The sequence below is a fragment of the Parus major genome, chromosome 5 (assembly GCF_001522545.3).
Source record: "Parus major isolate Abel chromosome 5, Parus_major1.1, whole genome shotgun sequence".
Lineage (NCBI taxonomy): Eukaryota > Metazoa > Chordata > Aves > Passeriformes > Paridae > Parus > Parus major.
The window spans coordinates 12,685,842-12,705,693 of NC_031774.1; the positions used below are offsets into that span (position 1 = coordinate 12,685,842).

The window sequence follows — 19,852 nt, forward strand, 5'->3', positions numbered from 1 at the left end:
GGCTACATCTCCACAGTTTTGCAGGGAGATATGAGCCCACTCTGCCTACACTTGGAGATGACTGGCCACAAACCCACTCTAATCCAGTTTAGCTCTGGTTAGCACTTACGTAAACTACACAACTTCCAGTTTAGAGCAACCGCACATCTGCCTACAAAAAACATGTCAACAAATACATACAACCATGGTGTTTCTGTAAACTACCTCTTAAAAAATGGAACCCCATAAACATCACCACTTTTGCCAAATTCCACAGACTGCAGTTCCCTGGCTTTCCCAAAAGGGTGTCACTCGGTAGTGGCACATTATCTGGCAGTGTTACATAATATAACTGGCTATAAAAGCTCCTTATCATCTCATCTCAAACGAATAATTGTGTTATTGTGTAAATATCTTCATCAGGCAATTCGGAAAGGTTTCTCTGCTGTCTGCTTGCAGATTATAAAGCATCCAATTATTACAGGATGTGAGCATAGAATACAAAATACATGTAGTATCACTTCATAGCACAGCATCAACTGAAATCTAAAAAGGATATTAATGAAAAAAAGTATTGCATATCTCCAACAACTAATTTTAATGTATTATTACATCTACCAGTAAAATTACAGTTGAAAACACCAAAAACATCTAATTCACTGCGTAGATGAAAGAAATACCTAAAAATGCATTTATTCCTTCATATAAAAGGCAGGGTGCTAGCATTCCAGATCTGATAAGCACTGTGTGCATACTTTCGAGCAGATAAGAACCACAAGACATACACCACACTGCTTGGAAGGCTGAACGGAGAGGAGGAACTCCAGTTATAACTCAACGGCTGCAGACAGCAAAAGCCTCCTCTGTTGCCCAGGGAAAGGTGGCAAATGCTGCTGGCTCCCTGCTCCCACATCAAGGGACTCAAATTTCCCTGGAGTTCCTGCACCAGCCCACTGCCACTCACACAGTGTGCCGGGACACAAACAACGCCTCTGAACTTCTGGCGAGCTACACGGTGTTTTCACAGCCACAGGCTGGGGCGTTCCTGATCAATATGACTGGATTAAAGAAAACAGAGCAAGCTTTCACAACAGGCCTGTTTCTGTCACATTTCCATGTGCAGATCCATGTGCTGAAGGCACTGCAAGGGAAATTAAGCCCTGAATGAAAAGTTACAGCATTACAAGTATGGCCAGGATTCCAAGCAGTACATGGTGCTGTTAGAAGGATGTAACAAGTACACAGAGCGAGCTTTACAGCTAAGCCAAACTGCACTTCCAGAGTTACTCTCTACACCTGGAGAAGCTTTGGGTTGCAGAGGACATGGCTTGGAAGCGATGCCCAGGGTCACTGTGCAGAGACTCACTTTTGTCACACCCCTGCAAAAAACAACCACGCAAAGACCGAAAGGGCAGCGTTGGCATTGACCTGCAATATAATATTTGGTCATTATTTTTCTCCTCTCTCTCTCTGGGGCTCAACTATACTCTCACCATGTCGAATGATAGCTTTTTAATCTCTTCCTACGGTTGTACAGGGACTTGCAACAATAGCAGGGTCTCCTGGCATGACTGTAATACAGTCTCATAAGGGTTCTCTGGATGCAACTTTAACACAAAATAATAACATTTTTGTTCACTATATAATACTATCTTTATGCAACAATACACATACAGGAGCTGTTAACTTACCACTTGAATGTATTTTTTCCTTGCCAAATTGTACTAAAATTAACAATACTTCCAGTATCTTTTAGCTCCTTTTATCTTTTGAATACGTAATGTGTCAGGTTCCCTTCTCTTTTATATGCAGACCAATGTTTCAAATAATTTTGCTGAAGAATTGGCTTACTATGTTTAAAAGAGGGTATGTTCTGTCAGCTCAATCATATGACTGAAAACAACAGCATAAAAAGTATAAAATATTATTCAAACTGTAATTCACCATGCAGTTAAGTCTCTTTCATGAGCTTCATGAGCTCTGGATTGGACTAAACTGAAATTCAGTTACACAACAGAATGATTTGTGATGCAAATCCACTGTCTATATTTACAAGTATCTATTTATCTTCCATTTTTTTTCCTATTACCCATATATATTTTTATATTTTATATATAAGTGATGACCTCTTCTGAGAAAAAAGAAAAGGTCTTTCTGGAAAGAAAAAGAAAAAAAAGTCCATAACTGTATTTTCCTTGCCCAACAAAGCATCAAGAATTATGTAGAGCTGAAACTTAGCTTGGGAGGCTTTGAGTCACTGAGCATTCTTCAGTGCCTGATGCTGTTGCACTCAGGCCACTGAAAGGGTTTAGGATACATCTTTTCATCAGGTACTTTCACTGCACTTTGGCTTAAACACCTACTTGGCTGCACTTGTGCTACATTTACCAGATGCAAACTCCTTGGTAAAATTTTTTTATAGTGTGACACCTACATATGCATCGACAAGGCTTGGAATAGTAACAGGAAACTAAAGCGCTTGAGCAAAGATATATTATATATATCTATATAATATATATATATGGGGAGAGCAGGGGGAATGGCAATTCTGAAAGCCCAGTTTTACCATTTTACTGCTATTTCCCAGAGTTAAAAATGGTAAGATAGCTGAAATGTTTAGCTGATATTTCAGAGATATCAACAATAATACTATTGTGTAGGAACACATCACCATATTTAAAATTCCAGCATAATTATCCCATGTAGTACATGGATTTGATGGTTCCCTGACAATTGGACATTCAACCTGCCCCAACTGTGGTGTACTTAAACAACAACAAAAAAAAGTAGAGACTGCTTGTTTTGTTTTTGGTTTTTTTTTTTTTAAAAAAGGAGGAAAACAGAATAGAAAAAGAAAAAAGGAAAAAGGAGAAAAGCCAGCTGCACAAAAACTAACAATTCTTCTCACCTATCTGTTTTGTAATATTACAATATAAGTGTGTAATTTGTTCCCAGTGAAAGCAATATTAATCCAGACAAAATATTGGGGTTCTCTATTGGAGAGTCCAATGTAAATGAAGCTGAGATTTTTCAAAGCTAGTTAAGTAGGACATAAAAATCAATTAGAAGACCTTAAGAATGTCTGCCTTCAGGTCTACTTCCCTGGATTCCCTGAGGGACAAAACCTCCTTACTACATATCTCAGAGTTTTCTTTCCTTGAAACCCTGAACATAATAATTATAGCTAAAATCCTTTTTTTTAGTTAGTTGTACACTAACTTCCCCTCTCAGCTCCCATTTTTGAAATTCATTTATCCTGACAGTATAATCAGAGAAAAGGAAGTCCAGGTGCTCTAATTTTAACTTAATTTTAGAAAAGTAAATAAAATTTCTTTCTTCCAGGATCCATTCAATTAGGATCTCACCTTACATGTGCATCCTCTATAGGAAAACTCTTCCCAAGTTCCAGGTGGCACAGAGTGCCGCAGCAAAGATATTGCTTTGTATTCTGCCCAAAGGACCCTTCTATTTGTGATTATCTACAATTATCAGTCCTGAAGATAATTAACTCTCACCTGTTGGACAAATAGATCATACCCAAAAAAATATGAATCACATTATCTCATCAAGCCCTCAAAATAAAAGCCTTTTGACCTCCTTTCATTGTCTTCTAAAGGATGACTACTTCATTAGTTAAAAAGCAAGAAGGAAATGGGTTAATTAAGGAAAGAGTACACCTTGAAACAGAAATTTGCCTGCAATAGTAAAACTATCAGTTTGATAAGATTTCACCCTTTGGAAACTTTACCAGGTGTAGTTGGATTTGTTTCTTTGGAATTTTCTAGTTTCTTTGGATTTTTCACTTATGACATCTCTGTCAAAATTTGAATTGAGATTTTGATGAATACTTGTTGCCTATCATCTAAAGATATGTATTTCCTGTTTTTTCTGTAAAATTCACCTCTGCAAGATATTTTGAAGCCAGAACTGAAATATTTTCACCACAGATAGAAATTCTTGCAGGCAACACTGCCCATCAAAAAAAAATGATATGATGAGCCCTTCCTCCGTTTTATTTTAAGCACAGTCCTGGCTATTAAAGTCAAAGAGGTTAAAAACTAAAGCACTACTTTCTATCAGTCCAAAAAGATCAGTTTTTTGTTCATAGCCTGGCTTTTGTACCGTTTATAGGAAATCACATATTAATAAACTCAGAGTTACCCTGCACTTTAGGACAGAATGTCCCAAGCCACAAATTTAAAGGCAAATTTGGGGGAAGAGTTGAGTTTCTCATGTGCTGAAAATGATTTAGATAGTCATAATGTCTTTAGATAGTCATATAAAACCATATCTCCAGGCATTTACCAGCATTGCTTGACATCTCTGAGCCCCAGGCTACCTGCACCTGCCCTCAGCAAGATACTGACAGGCAGCAATGAAAAGCTGATGGCTAGAGGGGTGGTTACTAGGTGCTTTGCATGTGATATTTCAAAAATGTACAAGTGGAATACTGATCTTACTAAAAAAAAAAAAAAATTAAAAAAAAATAATTCACACTCAAAAAGTTCACAAAACTAAAAGTTTCACCAAATTAACTCATCAGCCTGACATGTCCCATTACAAGATCCTATCACTGCTTTAACTAAATGAAAGAAAGGAAGAAAATAAAAATTTAGAGAGAATAACTTACATTTCTCTAAAAAGAAAGTTTTATAGAAAGTATTTCAAATGTCTTTCTCTCTTGTGCTATATGAAGCAGGTCCTGCTGTAGAATTTTAGGGTGGTATTTTTATCCATTTTCTTTTTAATATACACCACAGTGAACAATAGAGTAACACCCATCCAACAAATCATTAGAGCACAAGTTATAACTACTCCCTGGCTCCCATAAAGTACAAAGGTTGTCTTCTTTTTTATTCTTTATTGTTATTGCGTCATTTTCCAATTCCTCTATTTTACTTTAACTTGACACAATTTGCTTCTTTGAGCTAGAAATTTCCCTTTTTTCAGGTGACCCTGCCCTCTTTTCTGGCATTTGAACCCTTCAGAATGCACTGCAAAGTCAACCACCTATGTATAAGTAAACTTAGAAAAATTTCTACAGTTCTCAGAGGACAGGAATTTTCAAAATATCAGCAGGCACGCTATTCAGTGTGAATAATTATGGTCCCTCAAAGAAATATAGCAAACCCTAGGCTATTTTGAGGACACAGGGTTAAAACTGTACTTGTTTTATCACAGAACAACAAACATTTTTATGGATCTGGGATTTTTCCTTTTATTCTTTCGTCCCAAAAAAGTAATGAACCTCTTAGAAATTTCTAGAACTTGACTGAATTATAATTATCTGGCAATTCACCACAAAATTCACCACCAGAAATTACTATTATTAATCACACAAGAATATATTTTGCACCTATATAACACTTCCTAAAGAAATTTTAAAGGACCTTACAAGATGATAAATATTTGAAAATACTAGAGCTGGATGACATTTTCCTCTGCACAGAGCGCCAACATAAAATTTGTGGAACTTTCAAGCCATAATTTGAAGATCTAGGAATACACATTTCTAATTTTGGTGCCCTATGGTGGGTAAAAAAAACAAGTCAGCTCCTTGAAAATCAGCGAATAAGATTCTACTTAATGAGATCAGAAACAGCAAAATCCCAGTCTAAGTCACGTAGAGCTTTGTAAAACTCAGTAAAAATACTACTAAAATATTTTTAAATTTTTAAGTTTAAAAAAAATTACATTACTCTCAAAAGTCAGATGAAGCTTCTGTGTAACCACGTTGACTCTGATTCTGAGATGAACTCATCACAAGTTGCTTAAGTGCACCTACAAAAATTAACAGATAATTATATAAAAAAATTTGCAAGGTGGCTCAATGCCAACAAGAGAGTCTCCCATTAATCATACATGATATTCTTCTTGATATCTCTCCCTACATGGAGAAGCAGCTGTGTTCTGTAGCAAGTCCCAACAATTTTTAAAACCTGACTTCTGCAGATAAAATAAAATGGTCTGAAAATGTTAGGCCCTTGTGGTTTTACTCGCTGTTATGTGGCAACATCAGTTGCAGGACTCTCACATTCTTGTGATTTGAAATTTTACAGCATTTCAAAGATCCAGTCCTGTTCTACAGAAGCCAAAGTACTTGGATGGTGTGAGTGATGGCTGTACTTAGCCTCATTATCTCAAAAAATGCCTCGTCCAAGATGTATTTCAACAACCTGACCCTGTAACTAAAGTGCAGTCAATGGTGAAATTTCCATTATTTCAGTGACAATAACAACCAGAGTTTCAGGCAAGGATAATAGTATTCCTGTCTGAAAACTAGAAGCAAATGCTACCATCACTAGGATTTAGCAAATGTACAAATGCAAAAAAAAAAAAAAAAAAAGAAAAAAAAAATCACACGCAGAAAATTTTATTCAAATAAATACAAAGCCCTCTTTGATTACAGCATGCAAGTTACTGCTATGCTGTTACCAGCTTTGAATGGAAGGTATTAAAATTAAAAGCTACATTTTAACACTACAGAAACAAATCAATCAACACTTCCAGCTTGAATGAACTTACTTTATGAAATCAAGCAACACTGCAGAAGTTAAAAAGTGTGCTATGTGATCTGCTATTTAATCTTTTAGTTTTTTTGCTCTAAATGTGGCCTGTCCAAATTCCTCCAATAGGAAAATTTTCTAAAAGAACAGACCACTCTTGAGCCATTTGAGACTAGATGTGGAAAATAAACAACACTGCTATACACCTGAACCCAAAATGTAGGATGTATTGATATTGTAGGAGAGTTACACATTAGCAACACACCATGAAAACTGGGCATGCTGAGAAAATATCAAACTATTCAAACAAAAACAGTATTATTCATAACATAGTTTTTCCACTTGGGAAACATAACTTGGCACCCTCTCTATTAGGCCCAAGTATTCTGAGCTTCAGATACTCCTACAGAGTAGCTAAGTGGGTTTTATTCAGCTACATGCAAAGAAATAGAGAGTTATTTCTTTTCTGTCTCTGAAAATAACTTGTCCACTCCAATAAAAAGTATGATGCTAGAGAGGTTGATAATTAAGCTTTTGGAGTTTGCCATCCATTAAAACTTGATCCCACCCAAAGCGCTTCATCATCAGAACCATCTGGTGCTCTTTCTGCACAATTACCAAAATACAGAACATATTTTGACTTGGCACTTGCATTTGGTAGACACTTTAGTCACTTTATAAGCAACAAGGCAGCATCTTGCCAAAACACAGCCTCAAAAGGAAATTTCAACACACCAGAATCTGAATTTTATCCTAGAAGTTCCACCAGGGTAGAAAGGAGGAATGTCTTCACCTTTGGCTAATGTCCTCACCTGCACATACAAGATGCCTCTTACTGAACTCACTTCTCTGCGTTACCTCTGTGTTGATTATTCAAAGCATTATCTAGGCTATTAAGGGTAAAGTGAACTGCCTCTAGTTTGGAAATCACTTTCTTTGAAGATTCTTGGCTCTGAAATCAAACTAATAATCCACCTGAAATCAAATTATTAGAAGTAAAAGGAACCAAAGGCACTTCACAATGATACTCTGAAGAACACTATAAAGAATATTTCACATTAGACTCTCCTACCACATTTTTTCTCAGTGTCTGCACATACTTCAATAGTATGAGCACAGCTCTAAATGTAGGAAAGCCTGAAAAACAAGGGGAGAATGGGAATATGGACTTATCTTGAGAGATTCTAGACTTCTTATTTGGCTCTTAGTTTATAAGAATTTCTAAAAAAAAGAAAACATGATGAGAAAATGGAACATACTTCCAAAAGCATTAATAAGAGTCTTTTGCAGTTTTCCTTTAATTCACTTGTTTTTGTCATCTCTGCCAGAAAAAATTGTATCAGAAGTTGAATATTTCTATGCAGTAGTGATGTTATTCTCAGCTTTCTCCAGACAGCATCAATAGCATGAAAAAAACAAAAATCATAGAAATCAATACTGAAGTGAATTTGAATGAAGATTCTCAAATCTAAATATTTCAGTTACTCTTAGGAATTCTGAGGACAGGTCTACATTTATTGTCCCTCACCTACAAGCATCCCATAAGAATACAAAATGGTGCAAATCTTTTGGAATATATGCTCTAAGGAATTTACTTTATATATTTTCCCTGGAAAATATAGTGGAAATAAATGCTTCTCTCAAAAACTTGTTTAATGAACATACAAGTTATTGACCTGGTTGGCATCAAAATGGGTCAACTGCTCCCCAGTCAGTGAAAATATATGAAAAAAAACAAGCAAATATACATTTTTAAATAGTGTAGCATAGAAATACATCCCACATGCCAGCTACAAATTCCAGAGCAAACAAATAAGAGTTGCACTGCATATGGCATGGAAACCAGAAAAATGTATGTATATATACTAGAAAACACAGGATTTCAAATCCAATGGTCATACCAGAACATGAATTTGTGCCCATCTAAGTCTTCACACATAGAAATTGTGAAGCTAAAAAAATAGAAATAACAGGTGGGTAATTTACAGGTAAGAGGATAAAAGATTGAATAATTGTACACACAGAAAACTGAACAAAAATTTATGAAACAAGTAGTAAGAAAATTATCTAAGAAATTTGGATTGAAATTAAAGAAGCTATTATTGCAAGTAACATTGAGAGAATAGTCCCACAACAAAACAACATTCTGAACAAGTTTCATGAAATTATAATAGCAAAATGCAAAAAAATATGTATAAAATATGTAATCACACAAAAAATATATCTCTACACAAGTATAAGAGAGAAATTAGAAACAGTCTATTTGGTGAAGAGATCTGTGGGTGCACAAGGCAATCTGAGGCATCACAATCACATTCATCCTTATTAGACAAGCCATCAGACAGGCAAAATGTAATATATGAGCAAGTAAATAAACATTTGACTACAGAGTGTCATACTCATTGGGTGACACTCCAAAGAGTCTATATCTCCCTCTTGGCAAAAACAAACTGCACATTACATCCTTATTTTTATAGAGGATCTCAGAGCAGATTTCCTAACATCAGAGATTTAAAAAAACAAATGCAATTTATTTATTTCCCACTGCTTTTTTCCCCTTTAATTTTATCACAGCCAACAATATTGTAACAAGTAACAAACTGCCACCAAGTCAGAGGCCCATATTTTTTGAGTGTCAGCATGACTTTTTTAAGTCTCTACCAACAAGTGAAAAGATGAAAAGTATTTACTTTCAGGAAGACTAATCAGATTACTGCCTTTACCTTACAAAAGCATTATGGCATGTCCCTGTTATTCCAACTATTTCATCACAGTGATGTGTAACAACCACAACGTGGTGATAATAGTACACCAACCCCAAAAGGATCAATCCAATCAAAATGCATAACAATTAAGAGAGAAATCATTCAACTCACACATTAGAATCTTGAGCAACTGCTACAACATCAGAAAAACTCTGCAGGGGAAAGATGCTGGTGCTTTCAGGCCAGTGGAATTAATAATTTGGTTTAAATTTCACAGCATCTAGAAAAGGCCAAACCCAATAAAACAAATTCAGCAATGTGTTATTTCAATTTTATTATTTCTCAATATCAGTGGATCTTCATTTGCTTTGATACACAGTAATTAGATATAGAGTCTACATTTAAAAAAAGAGACAACCTAATATCTCCATCTCATTTTAGAATAAAAAACCGTATATATATGATTATACATATATATACTTGTATATACATGTGTGTGTGTGTGTGTGTGTATATATATATATATATATATATATATATACAGTCCTTATTTTGCCTATTCTAATAAAAATAGTGGTTTACCATTTATAAAAGTGACATATTCTGGCATATTTTTGATGCAAATTCTGTACAAGAAATGACATGAGACAGTAGTAGACCTAATTTCCTTGAACATATAGAGATTGATTTTCCAGCTTTAAAAAATGGACATTTTTTGCTAAGCAGATGAGCTCATCATGAGCCCAGTGCACGGTTGTTCCTACAATTATGTTCTAATGCAACTGAGAAGCTGGTGGATATAAACAGAGTAATATATTTTATCTGGCCCTAGTCTTGTCTACCCAAATAGGAACAAGACCAGCAGAGATTTCCCAAGTCCTTCCCAGGCACAAATATATTCATTTCTATATGTTTTGGCCTTCAAAACTGTGAATCAGAAACCAGGATCAGACCAGAAATAACTGCAGTCTGCTTTTCACAGAAACACAGTTTTCTTGTTATGCCTTGCTATAGTTATCTATCTTGTAATGTTATTCTTGTCACATCCTAAAAATCTGCATGACGATTTTTTATTTTTTTTTTTTCACTTAGGGATGAATTCTGCCTTCAGCTTCAGAAAACCAAGAGTGCCCACAGAAGACAGTGGTTGCACACTGATGTAGCAGAAAAAACAGAACTTGCACTTCCAGTTAATCATCTCCTACTTATTAACAGACTTTTATAGTAATATAATATACACATTTTATGTCATGACTTAAGAATTAAAAACTAATCACATGTAAAATTGGGACATTCAAGAAATAACTGCCAAGTAAGTTGGAATTAGAGCTGTATATGAGCCATTCAATGCTTGCATTTGCACCAGTGAACTGGAAAAGCTCAGTAAGCCAGCAAGGCTTAGGTAGAGAAGCTGACACTCCAGCAGTGTCCACAATCCCTTCTCCTTTGAACAATTAAAACAATCCTGCCATTTAATGGCAAGGAACAGGGAAGGAGGAAAAAATAAATGAAGGATAAGGAAATAAATCCTTAACAGTATAACCAGCAAGGATCTTTTTTTTTATCAGGGCCCAGTCAAAAATTATTCCATACTGTTTAATTCCGGAAGCAAGTTTCTCCTTTTCCTTGTTTCTCCTAATAATTAATTATAATACAAAATTATGTGGGACAAAATATATCCTTTTCTAAGCCCCCCCCAAAAAAAAAATTAAAAAAGCAGATGTTTGCCAGTAAAAATATATTTATTTTATTCTAATATGTGTTTCTCAACTTCCTGTGTACCTATTAGCAAGCACTGTCATCTCCATCTGGCTGAAAAACATCTGTATTGAACAAATGATGCTATTTTTCACCCAACTCAGTGGTCATATTTTCCTGGAATTTAGAACTGCAAGTCAGTCACATGACAAAGTAATTTAAAATATCATCAATAGATCCATATATGATCAAGTTACAGCCAGGCATATGAGCCTTAGCAAATTATTGTGTTGCTCATACCCTGACATCAGCAGTCTTTATTTTTCTAGCTACTTGGCTGCCAGTTAAAATGAAATTTTCATTGGTTCTTTTGATGAACAGCAGATATAAAAGCTGAGCTATATCACCTATGACAGGCCAACTGCTTTTGGGGCTATTATTTTAGTTAACAGACAGTATAACTTCAAATTATAAAACATGTTTATACACATATATTTACATTCACAGCTAGCCAGATGCACATAGAATACTCCTAAATTGAGAGATATTCAAGAAAAATGAGAACATAACTGTTTACCTTTCTTCAACTTTTAAAATTTTATGGGAATCTATAAATTTGGGGGTGAGGGTAGGGGTATCTAAATGGGGATTGTCCCTTTCTCTTTTTTTTCCCCTCCTTTTTATTAACAGAAATCCTGCCATACCAATATACTTTTGGCCAGACTACTGCAGACAACATTCCCTTTTGGTTTTCAGATACTGTTTCTAATACAGAACAAATATGACAGGAAGAACAGAAGTCTGTTCCTGTGAAACAGTGGAAGACAATGTAGAGAACGGGGACATGGGAATCCTGAATATGCAAAAGAAAAGATATCCAAGTCTTTCAAGGAATAGAAAGCTGAAATCAAATTATACATAACTTAACCAAACTGCAGCAGCTATTTAAGTGTACTTAAAATTAATCTGCTCTTAAAGTTGCTACTAATTTTGTAAGACTCCATCTTGAGATGACCCTGATTTTTCTAAAGATGGTGCCAAAAACTGGTTCAACAGAGTCTCAAGTTCAAGCCTAAAAACAAAAGTACACACTGCTGCTTTTGCACTAAAAATGTTGACATTTCATAGCTTGTGAGCTGCTGGAGATATACTGAACAAATTCCTTGAACTTTAAAGTTAGGTAATAGGTATAAGGAACAATCAACCACTATCAAATGAATTCAATAGCTTTAAAGAGAGAAAAATATAACCTCTTATAAAAGGAGAAAAAAAACATAACTGACACTAAAAATAAACTGAGTTATGTAATAAGCCTAAGAAATAACAATGTATAGTAGCATGTTTGGCCTGCTTCAGGCCGAGAGCAAAAGTTTTCATCCTCTAAAAAATGAATGGAAATTCACACATTCAGGCAGAGATAATATCTATTCTATATATTTTTTCACAGATGCAGATATATGGAATACAGTATCTAAATATCTGTTTAATTATGGAGGAGAGAGCAAAGGGTACTTAACAAATCAGAGAGATGGAAATCTTATTGAAAGACCCTGTTCTTAGTGGAAATCTGGAGTAGCCAGATGCTGCTGCATAAATGGATTAGCTGTTTGTGTATGCTACACGTTGGGGATGGTCTGGCAAAGTAACAGGGCTGGTAGGGCCACAGCCCTGATGAGAGGCCATCACCAAGGACCTGCAGCTTTGGTAGCTAGCAAAGCCATAGAGCTGCTGTATAGGCTGCAAGAGACATTGAGACACACCACAGTCCATCCTTTGATCCTGTTCTTGCCATGAATGGCATGGAAATTCATTTGTACAGTTCCTGGCAAACCTACTCGTTTTTGCGAAGCAAATCTGTACCAGTGCTTCTGCTGGGAAGAGTTGGAATTATGTGCAGGTGAAGAATTTGACTTTCCATCCTCAATTGCACTCGACTGTGACCTGTGCCAGTGAGGTACCTGAACTAATTGCTCACCAAACCAAGCTTAGACAGCAAGTCAGTCACCTCATCCCCATGCCAACAGATGAATTACCCACACATGTGGAAGATGCACCAGAACTCCAAGTTAATATCTTCACAAGGCACCTCTGGTTCTGTCTAGCGTTACCTAAAGCTATACCACAACTGTCTTTTAATGCCTAATTTGAAAGACATCTGAAACCTCCTTAATGTACCCAGCACATCATGAATACTCAAATAACCAGGAAGAAAAGTACCTTCACAGTAAAAGACAACTAATATCAAGCCAGGTGATGTCTGAAATCAGAACATTGATGCTTACTCTTTCAGTGTCAATAAAATGAAAGATAAAATTGCTGATAGTAGTCAAACACAGTACTGCTTTATTTTCAGACTTAAAGTAAGCAGACTTCTCTTGCAAGTAGAACTTGTGAATACTGCCACTGCAAGTAGAACACTTGTGAATTATGAAGGTCCTTCCTTTTTAAACAAATTTAGAAAATGTAATCATCCTTCACAGGTGAGGTATTCTGTTTATTCTATGGAGAATCATTTCAGTCTAAATTAAACTCTTCAAATGGTTTTGATGATTGCAATAAGGACACAACAGGGAAAATATCTGGGAAGAGAATAACACGTGTTAGATGAATGGCTGACAGAAATATTTCTAGTACATGAAAAATACTGGTGTTTTTTTAACCAAATAAAAGTATTATTTTTTCAGAGCAGAAAAACTAATCCTGCTTATCTAAATAAAAATGCCAATCTGCACTCTCCTCTTGAATGATCTTCAAATTGTAGTGGGCACATCAAAATAAAATTAAACATATAGGTCATTTCAACATTCAAAAAATCCACCAGGGTTACAAAGATACCTTCCAGATACCAGTGCCAGAAAACCCTGCCCCTTCACCATGTAAAAACGAGGCCTTCTTGGGTGCCTTGACCTTAAGTAACCAGACACAGGGCAGAGTGAAAATGGCTTGTTTGCTAACAATCTAAGACATAAGCCCTGCTACAGATTGCTTAGAATTTATGCATTTCAGAACCAAAAACTGGTTTTGATAAGACAGGTAGTGACAAAAAAGCAAAGAAAGGTGTTAAAAATACAATATATGGAATTCTCTGTTTATTATGACCCTAACCTCAAACCTTACAGACAGAGGGAGATAACCAAATAGATACCCAAAAAACTTGTGGAAAGAATTGTTTCCTCTCTTCCAGGCTGTATCTACACTCATACTTTTTTAACAGCGTGATTGAGAACAGTTCTGCCAGCAGACATGGAAAATTCTAATATCAAGTCACAAAACTACAGCATAACTAAAACAAAGGTGCAAGACATCCTACTACATATTTGAGGGCTTTTTTGTAGTATGTGATATGCTTGCCAGTTCATGGCTTTAAATATCTCAACAGCAAATGGTTTTATAAGAGGAATCTCAAAAGAATAAGCAGGAATACTGAAATCCAAGTGACTTAAAAGCTATGTGAGACATCCTACAATCTGTCTTTTCAACCTATATAGTGTGATCATCCTGCTTCTAGCACTCTTATTTCCAAGGTATACTCAGTGATCCTTTACACATTGCTCAAGGTGAACTGTAGTAAAGCTCTGTTTGTCAAGTGCCTACTGAAGGAATCATTTGTCTTCCTTAGGACAAAGTGCCTACTGAAGGAATCATTTGCCTTCTGTAGCAATGTTACCTCCTGGAGGCTTCTTGTACACACCAGGCAGACAACAAATGGACTCAAGAAGAAGGAGAAGGCCAAGAGAGCCTTTCATTTCACCTCCCTGGAGGATGTTTCCATGGAGATTCTTTACAAAAGCCAACGCAACTCCAGACCGCACCATTTTCACTTTTAGCCTCCTCTGTAATGAAAAAGTCTCACTGAAACCAAGCCGTTCCTGCTATTGGAGTTGCAACAGGTACACTGACAGAGATCAGATCCAGACACACACTGTTTTTGCATGGCCGTGCTGCTGGTCCCAAGAAGTTTGCCAGGTTTATGGACAAGATTGAGGAGCATTGTACAGTGTGGTACCTGCAGTCTTCATTGCAGTAGGATAATGGAGAATAGAAGCTGTCCACTGGCAGACTTAGAAAAGAAGAGCTGAGCTGCAGCTTAGGCTTAGACCCTTAATACAAGAGAAGGAACTGAGGAAAAGGACCTGGAGTGTTGCCCTTGCTAGTGGGTCGCTTGGGGATGTGGAGATTTTGGAAGATAAGGAGTCCAACCTCCATAAGGGTCACAGGTCTAAAGTTACCATTGTAGATAATTAGGCAATAAGGAGCTTATTACATGCCCTCATAATCAAGGCCTTGTTCCAAAGCCTGTTTAAGTCAATAGGAATCTTTCTATTGACTTCAAAGGGGCTTTTGATCAAGCCCTGCCTACTTAGTAGGCTACCTCTCTCCCTATGTCATAACTTAGCATTTGCCATCAGGAGGGACTCAAACTGACAGGCACAACACAAAGGTGCTGCTGGGAGGATACTTTCATTTAAAGACATTGGACCCCCTTTTGCAACTTCAGCCAACTGCTGATCTTCAGTACCTGGGACATTTACGTTTTAAGAGAAAAAAAAATCATTAACTTGAAGGAAGAGGTAGCATTGAGAGACTTCCCATGTTCACTGGGTCTAATTTTTCTTGATGTATGTACAGACACAAGAATATTGCCACAGAATGTACATACACATTTCTTAATCCAAACAAAAGAAATGGAGGAATCACCAAGTTCCCACTAATACATATAATGCATTATTCACATCCTTCCCTGACCATTAGGCAGTATCACATAATAATCATTTATACAATTCCATATTTCTACATACATATTAATTCTGAAAATGCATACTGTGTGGCCACACTGTAACTTGTCACTGACAGACATTGTGGAAATCCCCCTTATTTCATGGATCATTGAACCAATGTGTAAATCCTTCTTAGCTTGCAAGCTATTGACCAGATAAACCATAAGGGCTCCAAAGGGAAAGAGTCTTTCTGGTCTGTCGAGCAAATTCAGCAGTAGCACACGTACTTCAAACCCACATGTGAAAACCTCTTTGAAATTAGGGTCCTGATCCTACAAATCCTTATCCCATTACCTAGAAGTCATCCCGATGAAACCCTGATACATTTATCATGCACCCCTAGAAAAAGAGCACTGCGCTACTCAGGTTAAATATTTGTATCCAGAATCAAGACCCAAATACAAGACCCAGAAAAATAAAGTCTAGAATAAATCAGCCTTTTAAGGTTTTCCACTCAAAATACATAAATACCATGCACTACATAAAACAGGAAAAAAAATGTCATTTTTTTTAATTAAAAAGTGGGGAAAGTTGCATCAATATATAGAGACTTTTTTAATTTATGTACTCTCATAAATTCCAAAAGAGCTAATTGGACTTTCCCACAATCTTTGATATTATTAAAAATCACAGATTTTAAGCCAATTCTGCAGATTTACAGCTATAATTCAGCAGCTGAATGCCTTTGAAAACATATCTGCTAGTAACACGGACAATACTCTTACAATAATATTTTTCCTTTAAAGCAGTTTGCTAGATAACCTATATTTTTCTTAATTTCAGTTCTGAGGCAAATACAAATTCAAAGTACAGAAACACAAATGTTTTCTGTGGTGCTGGCACACTGCTATTTTCCAGATCGCCCTAACATGAGGTAACTATTATCGATTGTGAAAGCACAACAGGTGGGTCACATAAAAGGTCACATTAGTTTTGTTCACAGGGCCAAACAGAAGGTTTTCATTATCCTTAATAAAAACAGAAGCAAGTAATAAAATATATCATTGCAATAACATATCTCTCCATTCGTATGTAATAACCTCATACATTAGATCCTACCATTCCAAAATACTGTTGTTGGCTCCAGCAGCATGATTATTTTTGCAGTTGCTACTTAAAAAAATAATATTATAAATCATAATTTGACTTGCAAATTTCCACACTGTTTTTTGAGCTGCTTTTTGAAATGTTTTCTGGACAAAACTTCTCAAAAGCATGAGCTTGCTTAGAAATATTAAGTACTCTAAGTGGTTAATAAGGCAGCAAAGATTTTTAGTAATTCCTGTCATTAGTGTAATAGCAAATCATGGTTTCTAGAAGTAGTCAGACATCTTGTTCAGATCCTGATGGTAAGTTATAGTAGACTCATAACTCAGGTATGGTGTAAAAAAGTCAGAACATATTAGATCTTTTCATAAGAGTCTTCAGAAGAAATGGATCGGCCAACTCTGTTCTGCTTGTGGCACACGTTGATGCACACAAACACACCAGTGAACCAGCATGGACAGCAAAGGTTTGCATGTCAAAGTCAATGTAACATATTGCTGCACCTACTGAAAGCATATTTCATTTTTGTTACTTAGGTATCTCACATGGATATCATCCATCTTAAACACATTTCAGTACACATTCTAAAAGGCCTGCATTTAAAACATCAGTAAGTCACGTTTAGCATCTATATCAGAGAAAATAGTTTATGTTTTCTGTTTATATATACATTTTTAACTTAAATGTCACTTTGGTTTCTTTTTAAATGATGCCTAAATGTTTCTAGGCTGAAAAATAATCAGTACACTGGCTTTTTTTCTCCTGCTTTATCCTAATTTGACTATTCTCCAACACGCTCTTTTGCTGCTATACATTCCCACCCCATGATGAATATAACTGGATATTACACAGAATTAAAACCATAAAAAAAAATTTATATTTGCTTAAAACATTATTTCCCAAAAATAACATACAATATAGGCATCAGCATTAACAGTCTAGTGCCTCCCCACTGATACTGCAGCAACAAAGAGACGGGCTGCTCCTGAAAGCAGCAACTTGTTATCAGACAGCAACACGTGTTATTGGAAACAGCAAATGTATGGAACAATGTATGGATAGCTGCACACAAAAAATACCCTGGGAGAATGACTTCAGAGTCTGGTTCCAAAAAAGCGAGGTGCTTATCAGCCTGTCACCCAACTGTACAAAGCTCATCCTGGGGCATGTTGTGTCTGCGGAGTGCCTGGCATTCCAGAGGCGCAGGGCCTCCCTCCCCACAGACCCCCAGTCCTACCAGCTGGAGAACAATGCCTTTCTTTTCAGAGCCACACCTGCTGCCACTTCTGACCAACTAGTCTGTCACGTGCTTCCTCAAGAGGTTTTCAAAATCTTTCTCACGATTCAAAAATATGAAGAAGCAGCTTCACGCTATTTCACGCCTTTCCTCCTCCCCCATCACAGCTTGATGTGCTAATATTAAAAATCCTAGAACATAAATCAGTAAGTATATTTCCATGTCGGGTGAGGCAAGGGTACAGAGCATCTCAAGCATTTTAGGTCAGGGGAAAAAGTCTCTTCAGTTACCATCTATCTGATACAGACACTGTGTGGTATTCTCCAGTTTACAGATTATGCCAAAACCTTTATCTTTTAAAAGTAGTGGCAGGTAAATAATTTAGATGTGGAAAAAAATGCATCTTGAAAGCATAGTTTGTCCAAACAGAATGTGTTTTATTATCTTTCTGCTTAAGCTAAAATTTCCAAGGAGTTACTGGAATTATTCCAATCAATTTAGATAGCCAAATTTGTATTTCATTTTTTGCTTGCATTTCTGTGTGCAATGTACTGAAAGCAGTTTTCAAAAATAACTATAATTTAAAATAAAACAAAAAACTCCTCTGACTGTACTCACTTTTAGAAGAAATTAGTGCTTTTTGACAAATCATCTAAAGCCAAAAGTGAAAGTGGTAAAGAGTTTCTACCTCCCATATCCTAGGAAATTGTGAAGCTAAAGGAAGCTATCTAAAACTTTCTATGTAGTAGACTTCATGTAACAAAAGCTTGTTATAAAAAATAAAAATAGTGGAGGAAAATTTTCAGTGTTAATAACATGATTTATATAATTTGCAGAAAGTCTGTAATTTCTGGTCAGTCTTTTGAAAGATTTACAATATTTACAATTCAGCTATTCCTACATCTTTCAGGATATCAGCACAATAAACTGAACATTTAGATTAATCAGGGCTCATATCAAAGCATTATATGTGTTATAGATAAAATGGGGACCAGTTTATAATCAGGAATAGTCCCACATGGACATGGAGCATTCTTGTGGGAGCCATGACCAACCAGCTTTGTTACATGCGCATAACAAATTAAAGATTCTGCTATAGTAAGACTGACACCCATGGGAGCCATTTCTAAAATGTAACTGTTAGGGCAGCTGAAACAGGAGCACTTAATTGAGAGTCCTAATCCTAAATTCATATTGTAGCCACCGAATCAAAGGTGGCCTGATTTTGGAGGCTCTTTGCAAACCTCTCTGATTCCAGCAGCAGGCAACTTTCAGAAGTCTATCACACCTACACTTTGAAGCGCTGGAGTGAATCATAACTCTAACTTTAACATTCCTACTGAAAACATTATCCCAGCGTCCACAGGATCATGCATTTGGTCAAAGGTTGGGCTCGATCTTGCAGGTCTTTTCCAGCCTTACTGATTCTATGATTTCAGTAAGGCTTCCCTAACTAGAATTTGCAGCATTTGATTGTTTTTCCCCCCTCGGAGACCTTCTCTGGTCAATATATATATCATAGCAGTCTGATTTCTGCCACTATTCCAACCTACCCTAATTTCATACAGGAGTTTACACATCCCTGTATTTAGCACATTTCTGGTCTGGCACTAATTGGCTTTTTTGGCTTAGCTTTGAATCAAGCTATTGTCTAACAACAAACCTAGCACTTCCTTCCCTCAGGATCAGACAAATGTGCATACACCCATGCAGATACTTCTGATGTATATATACCCCTTCACAGGGAGAAAGTCAAGCTCCCTCCAAAAATATATGAAAACAGATGACACGCACCTGTTACATTCAGTTCTTCTGTAGCATATAAGATACAGACTGAAGTGTTTCTGTATTTCTATTTGTCTTCCCACATCACACTGAAAGCTACAGGCATGAATGGCTAGT

At 36.3% G+C, this 19,852-nt stretch overlaps 1 protein-coding gene across 4 annotated transcripts in view; it reads right to left on the bottom strand.

Moving 5' to 3' along the window:
• SOX6 (SRY-box transcription factor 6) overlaps positions 1 to 19,852 on the bottom strand; it is a 368,642-nt gene that overhangs the window by 322,130 nt on the left and 26,660 nt on the right. The window contains exon 1 of one of the 4 annotated variants that reach the window (XM_033515151.1): positions 5,679 to 5,760. The exons of 2 other annotated variants lie outside the window; for them this stretch is intronic. The gene's annotated coding sequence lies outside the window, so the exon portion shown is untranslated. Of the gene's footprint in view, positions 1 to 5,673; positions 5,761 to 19,852 lie in introns of those variants that run through there. One more of the 4 variants, XM_033515152.1, reaches the window with a different exon arrangement.